The sequence below is a fragment of the Rhincodon typus genome, chromosome 26, assembly GCF_021869965.1.
Source record: "Rhincodon typus isolate 14 chromosome 26, sRhiTyp1.1, whole genome shotgun sequence".
Taxonomy (NCBI): domain Eukaryota; kingdom Metazoa; phylum Chordata; class Chondrichthyes; order Orectolobiformes; family Rhincodontidae; genus Rhincodon; species Rhincodon typus.
In genome coordinates, this window is record NC_063357.1 from 34,859,571 (window position 1) to 34,875,146 (window position 15,576).

The 15,576-nt window shown below is 39.0% G+C and overlaps 1 protein-coding gene across 2 annotated transcripts in view; it reads left to right on the plus strand.

The window, feature by feature from the left end:
• Positions 1–15,576, plus strand: part of tmem132e (transmembrane protein 132E) — a 606,787-nt gene that overhangs the window by 315,333 nt on the left and 275,878 nt on the right. The window lies entirely within an intron of this gene.

Here is a 15,576-nt window from a genome sequence, read left to right on the forward strand (position 1 = left end):
ATCTCAGATTCTCCAGCATCTGCAGTTCCTGCTATCTCAGTAACAAGATGGACAGCAGAGAAGTTTAAATGACAATGAATTTCATATTGCAAAAGCAGAAGGGAGTGATTATCGGCAATGAAACAAAATATGTGACCAGATAGAGTGTGAATTCTGGATGGCAGCTGATCTTTGATAAAGCTTGTGTGCAACACAATTCGGCAAATAATACTGGGATTGGATGAAAATGAGCTCTAGGGAAGATTAACGAGTTCAGAGCATGAGATGGTTAATTGGTATCCAAGATCTGTTATTCATAAAGCCTGGGTAAGAACAGTTGGGCAATTTTAAGGATCATTGAATGTTTCAACTTCACTGTATTGCGAATCCAGTGATAGTAAGGCTGATTTGGTTTACCTTGCTATTCCTGTATCATAACGATAGGGGAAACTATGCCTGCTCATAAAAGAATCAAGAATGACAGGGCACAGATTTAATGTGATTTGCAAAAGAAGCAAATCTAAGATGAGAAAAGCTTCTTCCACACGACAAGTGGTTTGAATCTGGAGTGCATTGCCTGGAAGTGTGGTTGAGGCAGGTTCAATTGAGGCATTCAAGACCGAATTGGATGATAGTTTAAATAGAAACAATGTGAAAAGATATGGGGAAAAGGCAGGAGAATGGCAATAAATCATGCTCATGTGCAGAGTCATTTCGGACACAATGGGCTGAATGACCACCTTCTGCACTGTAATATTTCTGTGATTCGTGATTCTGTTTATCTGACAATTTTTCAAGATCTTTTTGCAACATTTATTTTCTGAACCAATGTTATGAGACATAATTCTGTTCACTTTCCAGATTCCAGGTGGTCTAATAACATGTTCACACAGTTTGGTGACCTTGACTATTAAAAGCTAAAGCAATGGTGATATATTTAATTACTTTTTTCTGATTTCTTTGGAGAAGGGTGGTTATCTGTTCCTCAGTTGGGAGTCAGATCAAATAAGGGTGGAAAACACTACCTTAAGCTGTATGATTATTGTCATTTTAAGGCTAGTGTGAAAATAAAACTGATTTTACTGGCATTTGTAACACCAGCAGGTTATCAAAAAACTGGTTGGAACTACAATATAAAATTCCTCTGGTTGTATGGTGAACAATCAAATGTTAAACATTTATTTCACAAAAGAAATGCATTCACTTCATCTTATTGCTATATTTCAGGGAAATACAAAATTAAATCAAATACCACTTTGGGATTTCAGACAGAAAGCAGAAGCTAAGAAAAATCACTATCCTTCCAAATCCCTTCATCACAATCTCTTTTTGTTTCTTTTTAACTAAAACTGGTCATGGTTGTTGTAGAAAGTTAATTGGTGAACTACAGTACTTGAGGTAATCCCTACACATTTTAGTATTTTTCTTAGAGTTGTGTACATATACATCTCTTTTAACCAAAAAGCCACAATTGCAGTTTATAGCGTTTCAAGTAATTCCCCAGTTAATATCTGACTCCAGCACACAAGTAATATACAATTAACAAATTCTCTTCTCTCTCTTTAAGTCAAGATTAGAGTTCATAAACACAACCAAACTATCTCAACAAATTAAATAAAAAATCTTCATATTCTGTAACAAAGCATTATATTGAGATGCAAACCCCTAACCGTTTCTTCATATTATTGTTTTTGTAAAAAAAACAGATAGTTGATAAAACAGTGTGGAGCTGGAGGAACACAGCAGGCCAGGCAGCGTCAGAGGAGCAGGTGGCATAAATGTCAACTTTCCTGCTCCTGGCCTGCTGTGTTCCTCCAGCTCCGCACGTGTTATCTCTGACTCCAGCATCTGCAGTTCTTGCTATCTCTGAGCAGACAGTTGATGTTTTGATTAACCCATTTAATTTCACAGACTTATTTTCTCTTCCAGCCTTGGTTTCAAGTCGTCAAGATCAATCCTTACCCTCAATTATATTCTTCCTAGTGTGTACATTATATCACAATGAACAACTTTCGACCAACTTTTAATGTCTATTTAATATTCAGTACACCTCTTGGACAGAATCTTCTTTAAATATTTGACAAATAAAGTCCCATTTCCAATACCTCTAACAGAGTCAGTTTCTTTCAGCAGGTAAAATATTTTTAAGTTTTTTTTTTCATTTTCATCGATAAGAAATGAAACCAGTTGCATTTCACTACCCATCAAGAAGACTAGCATACAAAGCATCACTTAAAATGGCTCATTTTGTATTTTTTGAGTCACTTAAGAATGGAAACTTAAATACCCATTTCTCCAGATTTAGTATTATGTATTGTACTTGCTCTTAAAATATTGTCTATTTTAGGATGATTCATTGCAATACTTAACTCCTCTACATCAAAACTAGCATTATTTTTTGAGTGCACAACCAATTTGACTGACTGACTAAGCTTCATAATTTCTCTATTTCTTTAGATATAACCTCATCGGTCTGTGATGACATGGTATGATTAACTGGCATTAAAGTAATACTCTCTAAATAGAATTGTTGATTTCAAGTTACTCCAGACCTGTAGAAACCAAACCATACAACCCATATTATCAATTTGAAATTCTATTCTAATCTTATTAATAATACATGTCTCAAACTCCACAGGACCATGCCATAAGAATATATCAACATGCATCTCAACATACCTTAAAGTTTTCCTTCATGATGCCAGTAAAACAATACGAAATCCACTTTTAGTTGAACACCATGCATTTTTTGTAAAAGAGATCTCACCAAAAGATACCACACCTTGGAAACTACATTCAGGCCATAGAGTCAATTGTTTCTTTTCTGCAATTTTCCTTTTACGTATGCCTCTTTGGGGGTTTCAGAAACACTTTTCTCTGAAAAGTATCATCCACACCCACGTCAATGTATGGCAAGAAAAGCTAATTTTTTTTTAAGATTAATTCACCAGCAACGGGAGTGTCAACTCTAACAATTATGTCACCAATCCTTAACAATTAATATCGCTCTAGTCCTGTCTTCAAGGATCTTTTCAGTACGATTTCACCGATGTGCAAAGCGGATTGCTTATTGCCTGATACAGTGAAACAAATTGCAACTCACAACTACCTAATTGTTATGTTTCTCACTTATTAGTTCAGTGGCAGCTACCAAAACTTCACAAGCATGAAATCTTGCTTCCAGTTCTGTTGAAAAACTGTTCAGTAGCCTCTCTTTCTGCTATTTTTCACTCTACTAGAACTGCTTCTGTCTGATTCTGTTTTTCTTGGCTTCCAGCCTTCACCTTTATACAACCATCTTCTGCCATCTTGTTCTATTCAAGAAAGCCATTTAATGAAAGATAAAACTGGAGCTAAACTTTGTGATCTTCCATATGTACTTATAGGGTTACAAATTTCAAGCATGCATTTCCTAAAAAAATCACAGCTTTCATATGTGTCTGTTTATTTCTCTTCTCAGATACTCCCTCAGATCAAGGATAACTTGTTTCCACTCTGGTTTGATAGGTTTTGAGATAGCTAATAAGCCCAATGCATGAATTTCAGATTCTGGAGCAGCTGAAGCTTGGAAGGTTGGGCAGATTAAGTGTTTGAAGACTTGTGCACCCCCTCCAATGTCTGGACCCTGCCTCTTGCAATGAGTTGTTTCAGTGTTTTTACTACCATTCCAAATTAATCTTTCCCACATTGGTTGGTCACCAGCCAGAGACTCCCTTGAATTGAAGGGGATGCTTCAGAATGTAGAAGGTTCATTTTTCAGGAACTTGAAATTAGCTGGATGGTCTCTTTCAAAGCAACCTTCCCTCTACATTCATACAACACAAGTGCCAGGCAATAATCATCTTTTTGTTTTATTCATTCAGTGGATGTGGGTGTGTTTATTGCCCATCGCTACTTGTCCTTGAGAAAATGGTGATGAGCTGCCTTCCTGAGTAGTTGCAGTCTATTTGGTGTAGATAAACCCACAAGGCTGTTAGGGAGGTAATTCTAGGATTTTGACCCAGTGACATTGAAAGGACAGCAATAAACTTCCAAATCAAGATGTTGAGTGGCTTGGAAGGAAAATTGAAGATGATGTTTCTGCTGCTCTTGTCCTTCTAGATGGTAGTAGTTATGAATTTTGAAGATGCTGTCTAAGGAGCCTTCGTGAGTTTCTTGGTACATCTTATAGATGATACACACTGTTGCTATTCATCTTCAGTGATGGAGGGAATGAATCTGGATATGATGCCAATTAAGCGGGCTTTGTCCTGGATAGTGTCAAAATTCTTGAGTGTTGTTTGTACTTATCCAGGCAAGTGGGGAGTGTACTCCTGACTTGTGCCTTGTAGATGGTGGACAAGTTTTGGAGAATCGGATGGCGAATTATTCACTACAGGATTTTTATCTTCTGACATGCTGTTGTAGCCACTGCATTTAGTACGGAGTTCAGTGATAGTGATGCCATTGAATGCCAAGGGTCGATGGTTCAATTCTCTCTTGCTGGAAATGATCATTTCTTGGCACCTGTGTGGCATGAATATTACTTGCCGCATGTCACCCCAAATCTGGATAATGTCCAAGTCTTGTTTCATTTGAACATGAGCTACTCCAGGATATGAGAAATCACAAATTTCTGAGAAACCCTTTTTTTAAAAAATGGTCTGTAATATCCACAACGCTTTTTCAATAACCTTGTTTAAAGAAACCACTCCAGGTATGTCCACAATATTTGAAATAAGGTTTTTTGACCACAGTCCATCAAAACCAAAGTGCTTCAAGCAATATTAAAATATACCATCATACATTAGTAGCTACTGAGCTATTCATTTGATGTGGACTTGCCCCTGCTGTGAATAAAAAGCAGCAGATGTAGAGTGAAGCACTTAGGCTGTCATTAATTGACTACTCAAGAGCCTCAATAGGCCCTGAGGGGAGGGACTTGGGAAGGAAGTAGTTTGGGAGAAGAATGGCTGCCCGATGCCTTTCATGGTCACCCGAAATTGGAGGTTAGATTAAGCGCAGCAGGAAGGCAGTGTAAAACTTCAAGCATTGCATTTTACAAGTCCTCCTCTCCTTATACACTGGTGGGAGGGCAATAAAATCCAGGAACTTGCAAAGATTTTCAAAAGATCACCTTATACTACCAGGTTTACTGAAATAAACAAAGTGTTAGCAGAGGAAAGTTTCCTAAACTATGAGTTTTTGAAACGAAGAAACATTTTATTTCAAATTCACAAAACTGAATTCCAGGTGTCTAGTGTGGAAAATCACAGAAAGCAAATGTAAACTTTTGAGGAATTATTATCCTTCTATGTTCTCGGAGTCTGAACTATATAATAAAAGAAATAAGTGGATAGGTAACTCTGGATGAATTCTGTATGTTTGTTGATTGCATTACCGGTGGAGAACCATGCCTGTAGGAATTCTCATGCGTGAATTTGTTTGGCTTGGACTACTATAGTAACATTGTCCGAGAGTGACAATGAAGGCCATCGGTTTAACTGGGTCAACGTAACTATTGTAGCTCAAGTCAAACATAGACACACACGGCAATTCCTAGAGACATGATACTCAACCTCTAATGCAATCAACAAACATATAGAATTGGACGCCATGTACAAACCCCTACGGAACAAAACTGAAAATGACACTAGTCACATAATGGACTGGACAGTATAAATTCCAAGCAGAGTAGAACAACATTGCTTCATCGGAGGCCTCACTGATGATGTTACCTAGCATGGTGACGAAACGTCTGAACGAAAACAAGCCAGCTTGGTGAGGAAGTCAACAACCTCACCCACAACCCGAGCTATGAATCTTTGCTAAAACTTTAAATCCTTCAGCGTGTTAGCCATTTCCCCATGGTCATTGACAATATCTCTTCTCTCAGCCTTCAGTTGACTAGTAGTACTGTTAACCAGCCGCTACCCCTTTTTATTACAATAAAATCTGTTCTGATTGTCTTTTGTGTCCCTTGCAAGTTTCCTTTCATAATCCTTTTTAGCTGCTCCTATGAACTGCTTTGTGACCCACTTGCTAATGTTTGTACTTGTCCTGTTCTCTGGAATCCGTACTGTTCTTTGTGTTTTTGTAAGCTCCTTCTTTTAATTTTATATTGTTGCTTACCTTCTTAGCTGTCCGTGGCTGTTTTTTGTGAGATGGAGCTTTCCCTTCTCATGGGTACAAACTGCTTCAGAATAGCATTGAATGTTTCTTCAAACATCCTCCACTGTTTCTTGCTTGCTTTACATATTAGCTGATCTTCCAGTTTACTGCAGCCTCTGCCTCATCTCATTGAAGTCTACCTTACTTAAATCCAAAATCCTAGTATCCGACCTTTGCTTGTCTGTTACAAATGCTACATGAAAATCAGACATGTTATGATCACTATTTAACAAATGCTCATGATTAACTAGGTGACTAATTAATAAGCCAGGATCATTGCTTATTATTGGATCCAATATTGCTTGTCCCCTTGTTCCATCCAAGACACATTGCTGTAGGAAACTTCCAAGACATGCTCTAGAAATTCACAACCTTTCTGGCAGGTGCTTGTCCGTCCCTCCCAGTCTACATTAAGATTAAAATCCCCATTAATACTACTCTGCCTTTGCTACATAGTTGCCTAATTTCAACATTTATACAGTCTTGCACTTCTGAGCTACTGCTAGGTGGTGTATATATGACACCCATTTTGATTTTAATTTCTTTACTGTTCATCAGTTCCAACCATAAGGTCTCCACTGGGTGCTTTCCCTCATTACAACCTCCTTCATCAGAGATTCTGTTTCTCATCAATCATACTATTTTCACCCCTTGTGCCATTTTCTTTAATCCATCTGGTAAACCTTATAACCTGGTATGTTTAGGCCCAGTCCTAACCATCCTGCAGCCATGCCTCTGTAATGGCTACTATATCATAGTTTCCAATTTGAATCTCTGCCTGCAGCTTATTTAATTTGTTACTTTTACTCTGTGCATTTGTATAAAGAACTCTAATTTGGCAGTACATTATATCCTGTTCTTCAGCATCTTTGAGTAAGCTGGGAAGGAGAAATAACAAAATGTACTTTTTTATAAACTCTGCTTGTTCATCCTATTAACCTCTACCTTCTCCTCACATCTTGACCTGTCACTCTGGTTTCCACCCACCTGCCATACTAGTTTAATACCTTTCAAGTGGCACTACAAAACCTCCCCACTCTAATATTGGTGCTTCTCCAATCCGGTGCAGCCCTTTTTTGTACAGGTCCCACCTGGCCCTGCAAGAGATCCCAATGATCCAGATATCCGAATCCCTCCTTCCTACGCCAGCTCCTTAGCCAAGTATTCAGCTGTATTATCTTCCTATTTTTGGCCTCATTAGCATGTAGCACGGAGAGTAATCCCAAGATTACAACTCTAGTGGTTGTGCTTTTTAACTTACAACATAACCCCCTAAATTCCTTTTGCAGGACTTCATCTCTCTTCCTGCTATGTGTCACTATAGCGGAAGTGCTTACTGTCACATGTTGTAGCCTAATTTGTTTTTGAATGATTAGCTTGATTGAAACTGTTTTCTTTGTTCCAACTATGGGCTTTTGCTAATTTTTGAAATTGACAGGGACAGTGAACAGTCATATGAATGAAATAATGGAAAATCACTTCTATCTGTGAGACCATCTGCAATATGCCTTTATAAAACTGACTGCTTAAAGATCAAACTAGATACATAACTGAATTGCTTTTAGAGAAAATAATGTGCTACCATGATCATAGCTTACGTGTCTATAAGTTACATACATACATGACTTCTGTTTGGTTGTATTTTTCAATAAACCACAAGATCTGTCACATGTTCCATTTAATCCAGAAGTGAATTAATTTTAAGAAATATAAATTCCTTCCCCTGCCCCCCGCCACTCCCCACTCAACAATCACCAATCATATGGATCATATCATTCTGTCACCCTGTTGTCAGGGGTCTAGAACCAGGAATTTTCTGAGAAACCATCCTGACTTTTAAGTTTAGTTTAGGATCTGAACTTCATACTAGGAAATAGCAGGATACTTTTCCCCTTCATACAGGAAGTTAAAATAAAACAGATAGTGCCTAAAGATAGTGCATTAATGCAAGGAACCTATAACTGCAGTAGATGCAGTGAGACAAATGGGCTTCAAGAGCAATTTTTGCTCTATATGTGTCATTAAAACACCATCCGATTGATAGCATGGACAGTGTCCTTGTAAATCACACTTTGTGTCTAGTGTCATTCTATTTTAAAGCCCCAGCTGCTTAAACATCTACTTGTGTATTTCATCTTTAATCTGATAATTGTACCTTTTCATTATTAAAACATTCCCAAAGCTTTTCTTCATAGTTCTCATGCACGTATGTTGTGCTATCTCAGGACTAAAGATATGTTGTGTTATTGACTCATGAAGAATTAATGAAGAAGTACAATCTTCAAATGAAATATGAAGGAGATAGGTTTGAGATTTATCCATGGTCTTTGTGTTACAAGATCATTGATTAATGCTTTATAATGATATATTTCTGATGAGGTTTATCAGTTTGAATTCTGTGGGGAACTTTACAGTTGTGTAAACCAGTGGTTTATTTGAAATTGGGAATTTGGGGGGGGAGCAATTAAATTGGGTAGCTAGGACACAGCCTTTCCCACACCTCCGTATGAGAGGGCAATAAAGTGACAGGCAGCTAATTAATAGTCACTTAAGGATCTCATTCTGCCTCTGCCGCTTAACAATTGTGCCTGGGGATACTGTCGGACGGGAAGTGGAGTTACCTGCTTTATTGGATCTTTTGAAGACACTGCAGCCAAGCTACCAACTTAACCCCCTTTTGCCTGGCCCTTGACCTCTAATGCTGTTCCATACCCACCATGACTCTGGAATTTCTAAATCCTGTCTGCCTGCCAGGCATACCTTCAAGTCTGGACGACGTTGCCTTCCTTCCTTTCCTCCATAAAATCCATATCTGTTTTAATAGCTTATTGTCAATCTACTGTGCCAGTGGCATAGTTTTGATCATTCTATCAGACAGTGTAAAATTCGATCCAAAATACTTAATAAAACAATAAGCATCGATTTCCATCACAATGATTGTGTGAGGCACACTTGCCTAGGCACAATAAAGTGAAATGTGTCAAATTAACTGTTTGATGTCTGCCAACACAAAAATCAAAGAACTATGGATGCTGGAAAACTGAAACAAAAACAGAAATTGCTCGCGAACTTCAGCAGGTCTGTCAGCATCTGTGGAGAGAGAACAGAGTTAATGTTTTGGGTCCAGTGACCCTTCTTCAGAACTGATTTTAGGCAGGAAAAAAGTGGTATTAATGCTCAAGATCGAAACTGTGGGTGGGATAAAGGCATAAGTGATTGGTGGAGATGGAGCTCAGAGGGAGTGAAGGACAGGCAGACAGACAAAGGGATAGATAATGGTAAGCTAGGGGAAAGAAGAGTGGATAATGTTGAAGACCAATGGAAGATGGTGAACGATAGGTGGAGATGGAGCCCACGGAGGAGGGGAGAGAGAGAGGGAGATAGAGAGAGAACAGTAGTTGGGCAGACAATGGGATAGGTAAAGCTGAGCCAGAGAGAAAGAAATGTTAGCCAGGGAAGACTGCGCTGTGGTTGAATATAAGCAACCAGAAGCTCTTGGTCATTTTTGTGGTCAGAGTGTAGGTGTTCCACAAAGCAGTCACCCAATCTGTGTTTCATCTCCCCAGTTGTGAGCAGTGAATACAGTAGACTAGATTGAGTTAAATGCAGATACATTCGCTGCTTCACCTGGAAGGTGTTTCTGGGGCCTTGGATAGTGAGAAGGGAGGAAGTAAATTTGCAGGTGTCGCACCTTCTGCAATTGCATGGGAGGGTACCATGGGGGTGTTGGGACTGGATGAGGAGTAGATCAGGAGTGCCCTGGAGGGAACAGTCTCTGTGAAAGACTGACAAGGGAAGGGAGGGGATAATGTGTCTCATGGTGACATCTCGTTGGAGGTGGCAGTTAATGAACCTTTGGATGTGGATGCTAGTGGGATGGAAAGTGAGGACTGGGGGCACGCTATCAATGTTGTGGGAGGGAAGAGAAGGGTTTGGGAAGAAGTGTGGGAAATGGCTGAGAGTCCTTTCAAGCACAATAGTGGGGAATTCTCATTTGAGGAAAAAGCTGGACATTTCTGAGGTGTCCCTGCAGAAGGTGGCATCAACAGAACAGATGCAATGGAGGCAGAGAAACTGGGAGAATAGAATGGAGTCATTACAGGAAGTGGGGTGTGAGAATGTATAATCCATGTAACTGTGGGCGTTGGTGGGTTTGCACTGAATGTCAGTAGCCAGCCTATCCCCAGAAATGGAAACAGAGATGTCAAAGAAGAGAAGGGAGGAGTCAGAGATGGACCAGGTGAAAGTTTAAGCAGCATGGATATTGGAAGCAAATACTGGACAGATGTTTTGCCACAATTTTGAATAAAAGGATTGAAAAGAGGAATGAATGTTATAAGAATGAAAAGGTTTTATCTCTAAAGTTAAAATAGAAGTAAAATAAATACTAAACAAACTATGGAGGACAAGCGCCTCGGTCCAGATGGCATGTATGTGTGAATATTTAAAGACACTAGGGAGATGAAAACAAAGGCACGCAAACCTACGATCTATCTAATGAAAGAAATATTGCTAGAAAAATTGCGAGCAACACATATAACTATTGTCTACAAAAGGAGAGATTGAACTAAGCCAGGGAGTTATCAATTAGTTAGCTCAATGTAGGTGATAGGAATGATGCAGAATATTTTCTAAAAGATCTGAGAATAAAATAGACAATACAAAAGTTATCGGCATAATATCAACATTTATTTCTCAAAATAATACTATGTTTCACTTCTTAAGTGGTAAGAGAAAGTGTAGACATGGGCACTGTGTTAATAAACAATAGATGGATTTTCAAAAGGCCTTCAACAAGTTACCACAAAAGAGCCTCAAGACAAAGGCTGTGGCATAAGGTGAAACATTGGATAGCAGAATGGACTACAAGATGATAAGAAAACAGAAAATAGTGGTCAGGAGTTGTAAAGGTTTTCTCAGACTAGGAACAGTGGAAAGCAGTGTCCTACAGGGATACATGTTGGAACTACTTTTGTTCACCTTCACATCAATGATATTGGCTCAGGAATTGAAGGCATAATCTCAAAATTTTCAGATAAAACTAAATGGGAAGAAAACTGAAACACTGATCCAAAACACAGACACAAACAGGTTTGCAGAATGGGTAGATGCGTGGCTAATGAAATAAAGTGAAGTGTACGGTCGTTCATTTCATTAGAAAAATAGGAAGGCCACTTATTCCTGGGAAAGTAAGAAATTAAATTGAGTTGATTTGAACAAAGAAATATGACAATAGAAATACATAAGTCTTTAGATACAAGTTGATTAGTGCAACAAAGACTAGGGATTAATTTCCAGAAGAATAGAATACAAAAGCATGGAGGCAATGTATCATGACAACAGGTCAACAACATACAGTACTGTGGACAGTTTAGCCTTTAATTCCCAATGAGGTTTTTCAAAGAAGACTGGTACAGAGTAAATAACTGCGAGTGTAAACAACATTTTGTGTGGGTCCAATGGGATGTAACATCTGAAAAGGTCAAGGAAACATCAAACAAACTGGACTGTGTTCTCTTGTGATTCAGAAAGAATGAGGGGCTGATGACACAGCTCAATAGCAAGCCATCCCATGCTGATTACATAACAAACTGCATACAAGTTCAGAGACAACAAGGTGCAGAGCTGGATGAACACAGCAGGCCAAGCAGCATCATAGGAGCAGGAAGGCTGACGTTTTGGGCCTAGACCCTTCATCTGAAAAAGTTCTGAGGAAGGGTTACCGGACCCAAAACGTTAACGCTGATTATTTCTTCTCAGATGCTGCCAGACCTGCTGAGCTTTTCCGGCTACTTCTGTTTTTGTTCCTGATTTACAGCATCCACAGTTCTTTCGGTTTTTATACAAATTTTGTGTTCCCTTTGAAGAATACACAAGGGCATGAGTTAAAATGTCAATTTCAACTCTACTGGAGTGGATGAGTGGGACTGAATGCTCTCTTGTGCACCATTCTGAGTTCAGGAATTTCAAACTGTGAAGGTCGCAGTCAAAGACTATCCCCTAATCGCCATTGCATTGCAGATAAAGGAACATGCACTATCACTTAAGTGCTGCATACTAATTTAAATAAAAGGAATCAGATCAAAGAAACTTCAATCAGATATAAAACTAAGAGTCTCAAAAATTGACTGTTCAACAACCGACATCAACACTGCAAGTAATCTCCACTGCAACAGCCACAATGTTCAACTGTTATGAGCGAATAACTAAGAGATTGATAGACTTTTACAGTACAGAAGGAGGCCATTTGACCCATTGTGTCTGTATTGGCTCCTGAAAGAGCTACTCAGCTAGTCCAGCCCTATCTCTGCAGCCCTCTGACTTCATCACTTTCAATTATATATCCAACTCTCTTTTGAAACTCCCTATGGAATTCACCTCCAACACTCTCCCAGGCAGTGCATTCTAATCCTAACAACTGTCTGAGTAAAGAAGTTTCTCCTCATCCGACTCTTCACTCTCATGCTGACAATCTTGAGACTGTGACCCCCTAACCACTGAGATACCAACTAGTGGAAATAGAATATCTTTCTTTACCCTTTAAAAATTGCTCATAATTTTGAATACCTCAATCAGGTCACTTGTTAATCTTCTCTGCTTTTAATCTTTCACTGTATTTAAACTCCTTCATTCCTGATATCATTATAGTAAATCTGCTTTGCACTGTCTCCAGGGCTTTAACATAATTCCTTACATAAGGTGCCCAGAATTGAACACAGTACTTTAAATGTGGTCTGACCAATAATTTGTAGAGTTGCAGCACCACTTCCTTGCTTTTATACTCTATGTCTCTATTTATAAACCCAAGGATCCTATAAGCCACCTTAACAACTGTTTCAACTTGTTCTGGCCACCTTCAGAGAATTATGAATGTGAACCCCTGAGTTCCCTCAGCTCCTGTACTCCCGTCATAGTTGTACCATTGAGCCTGTAACTTTTCTCCATGTTTCTTCTGCCAAAATATATTCCTGCTCATTTGCCTGCATTGAAATTAATTTGCCAGGTGTCTGTCTATTTGGTTGACTTGTCAACGTCCCTCTGAAATCACTCAGCATCATCCTCACAATACACTATTCTTCCAAACTTAGTATCATCTGCAAATTTAGAGATTTTTCCCTCTACACCCAATTCCAAATGTTTATATAAATCACAAGCATTAAGGATCCCTTGATTCCTGGGGGCACCACTTTCAACACATCTTCATTCTGAGAAATGCCCATCATCCCTCTGTTTACTATCTTTTGGCCAATTCATAATCCATGTTGCCAAGGACCTGTCAATCTCAAGCATTTCTAATTTTCTAACCAACTTGCCATGTGGCACCATAGTAGGTGCTTTCTAACAGTTCAAATATACAACATCCACAGCACTATCCCCATCCACTACCTGTGTCACCTTGTCAAAGCACTCAATTAAATTAGTCAGACATAACCCGCCCTTGATAAAGCAACGTTAACTATCTAGTATAACTTGTTTATCTCTAAGTGTATATTTGTCAATGTGTATCCGGTATTGTGACCTCCGTCAGTTGTCCCACTATTGGTGTGATGTCACGCTCACGCGTCTGTAGTTTCCTGGGTTATCCTTTGTCCCTTTCTTAAACAACGGTGACATATTTGCAATCCTCTAGTTCCCCGGGACTAATCATGTGTTCAGAGAATCCTGGAAAATTTCTGTCAATGACTCTGCAATTTGCGCCCTTACCTCTCTCAGCAATCGAGGATGCATCCCGTCTGGGCCTGATGACTTCTCCAACTGGATTGCTGCCAGCCTTTTAGCATCTCTTCTTTAACTATCAATAAACTGTTCAGTTGCGCAACACCCATTTTTTCAACCAGGCCATCATTACCATCTTCTAATCTGATAAAGACAGAAGCCAAATATACATTTTGTATCTTTGCCATATGTTTTGTTTCAGTGAGCAGCTTACCCTGCATAGGTAAGTGACCAAGGGACAGGTGAAATAAGAAGGCGAGCAATTCATCCCTCCTCACCCGGGAGCTTATCAGTTTGGGGTATCCTGTCTGGAATCATAACAAATTAGGGAACTTCACCTTGAGTCCGGAAATAACAAATGCCATTTATTCAAATCCGATACTTACTATATAAAGTCCAGATCACCATTGCAGGGGTGAACATTTTTTTTCAAAGATTGATCTTGAGAAATTAATGAGGATTACTTTTTGATTTACAGGGTTACTTTTTGGTTTTCAGGAGCTCCTTTTCAATTCCCACTAACTCCTTTATTAGTTGATGCAGTCACATAGTTACCTTCTGTGTTTGTGTTATGACTTGGGTTTTTTGGAATCCATTAAACTTGAAAATTAAAGCCACAACACACAGGAAGGCATTAATTTTCTGGACACCACAATGTTTAAATTGGCAGAAGACAACCGGCGTAAGTTACCAACAAAAGTTTTTGTTAAGAAATAATACACACACCTATACACAAAATGTCATCACTATAAACATGTTTTCCACAGCTAAATGATTGTATTTTTGGCTCTAATGCAGTTACTCTAAGTGATTCACAGAATGTGAGACACTTTGAGACATAAAAACACATAGATTAATTTCATAAGTATTTGCATTTGTTTAGTATTAAATTATCCAAATGACACTGTTTATCATAATGGCTTGCACTACACTTGTTGAAGGGTTTAACAGTTCTCCCTCTCATGCTTCTCAGTCCCTTTCTCCATCTCTTTTAATCTTCCTCACCATGTTTGCACTTTCCAGTCTCCTGTCCAGATCCTCGCTCCCTTATGCGGACCCTCTCCACTCTTAGCAGCTCCTCTTTACACTTTGCAGACTCACTGCTCCACAACTCCAAGCCTTTGGTCTCCTTTCCTCTCACCAGACAGCCCAGGTTCCGGCTTTACCAGTCTTGCTTTCTATTTCACTGTCCGGCCTCACTTCCTCTGCCCTAGGCAAGCCTTTACCTTCAGCCTAGTAACCTTGTTAAGTCACAATTCAGTTTGCCTCAATCATACTCCAAAGCAGTGCATAATAGATTCCAACCACTCGCTGGGTAAACTAAATTATATTTATTTTACTTTTTGTTCTTTTAGCCATTCACATAAAATCACTGTTGTGTGGTTGTCACCCTTCTGTTAATTGTGATAGCTTTCCTTAGCTTATCTGTCCAGACTGCTCATGATTTGAATCATCCCTATTAAATCTCCTCTGCGCCTTGTCTTCTCTAAGGAGAAGAGGTAACTCCACTTCTAAAATCTATCCATGGAACGGAAGTGCTGCATTCCTGAAATCACTCTCTCAAATATTTTCTGTAACCTCTCTAAAACCTTTTTATATTTCCCAATGTGTGAACTCCAGAATTGGATACGGTACTTCATTAATTAGTTCATATTAACCTTGGACTTTAAAATCTTATAGGGAAAAGGAAGTTAAGGTAGTGTACGCTCTATGGATGGAATTTTATCCCCA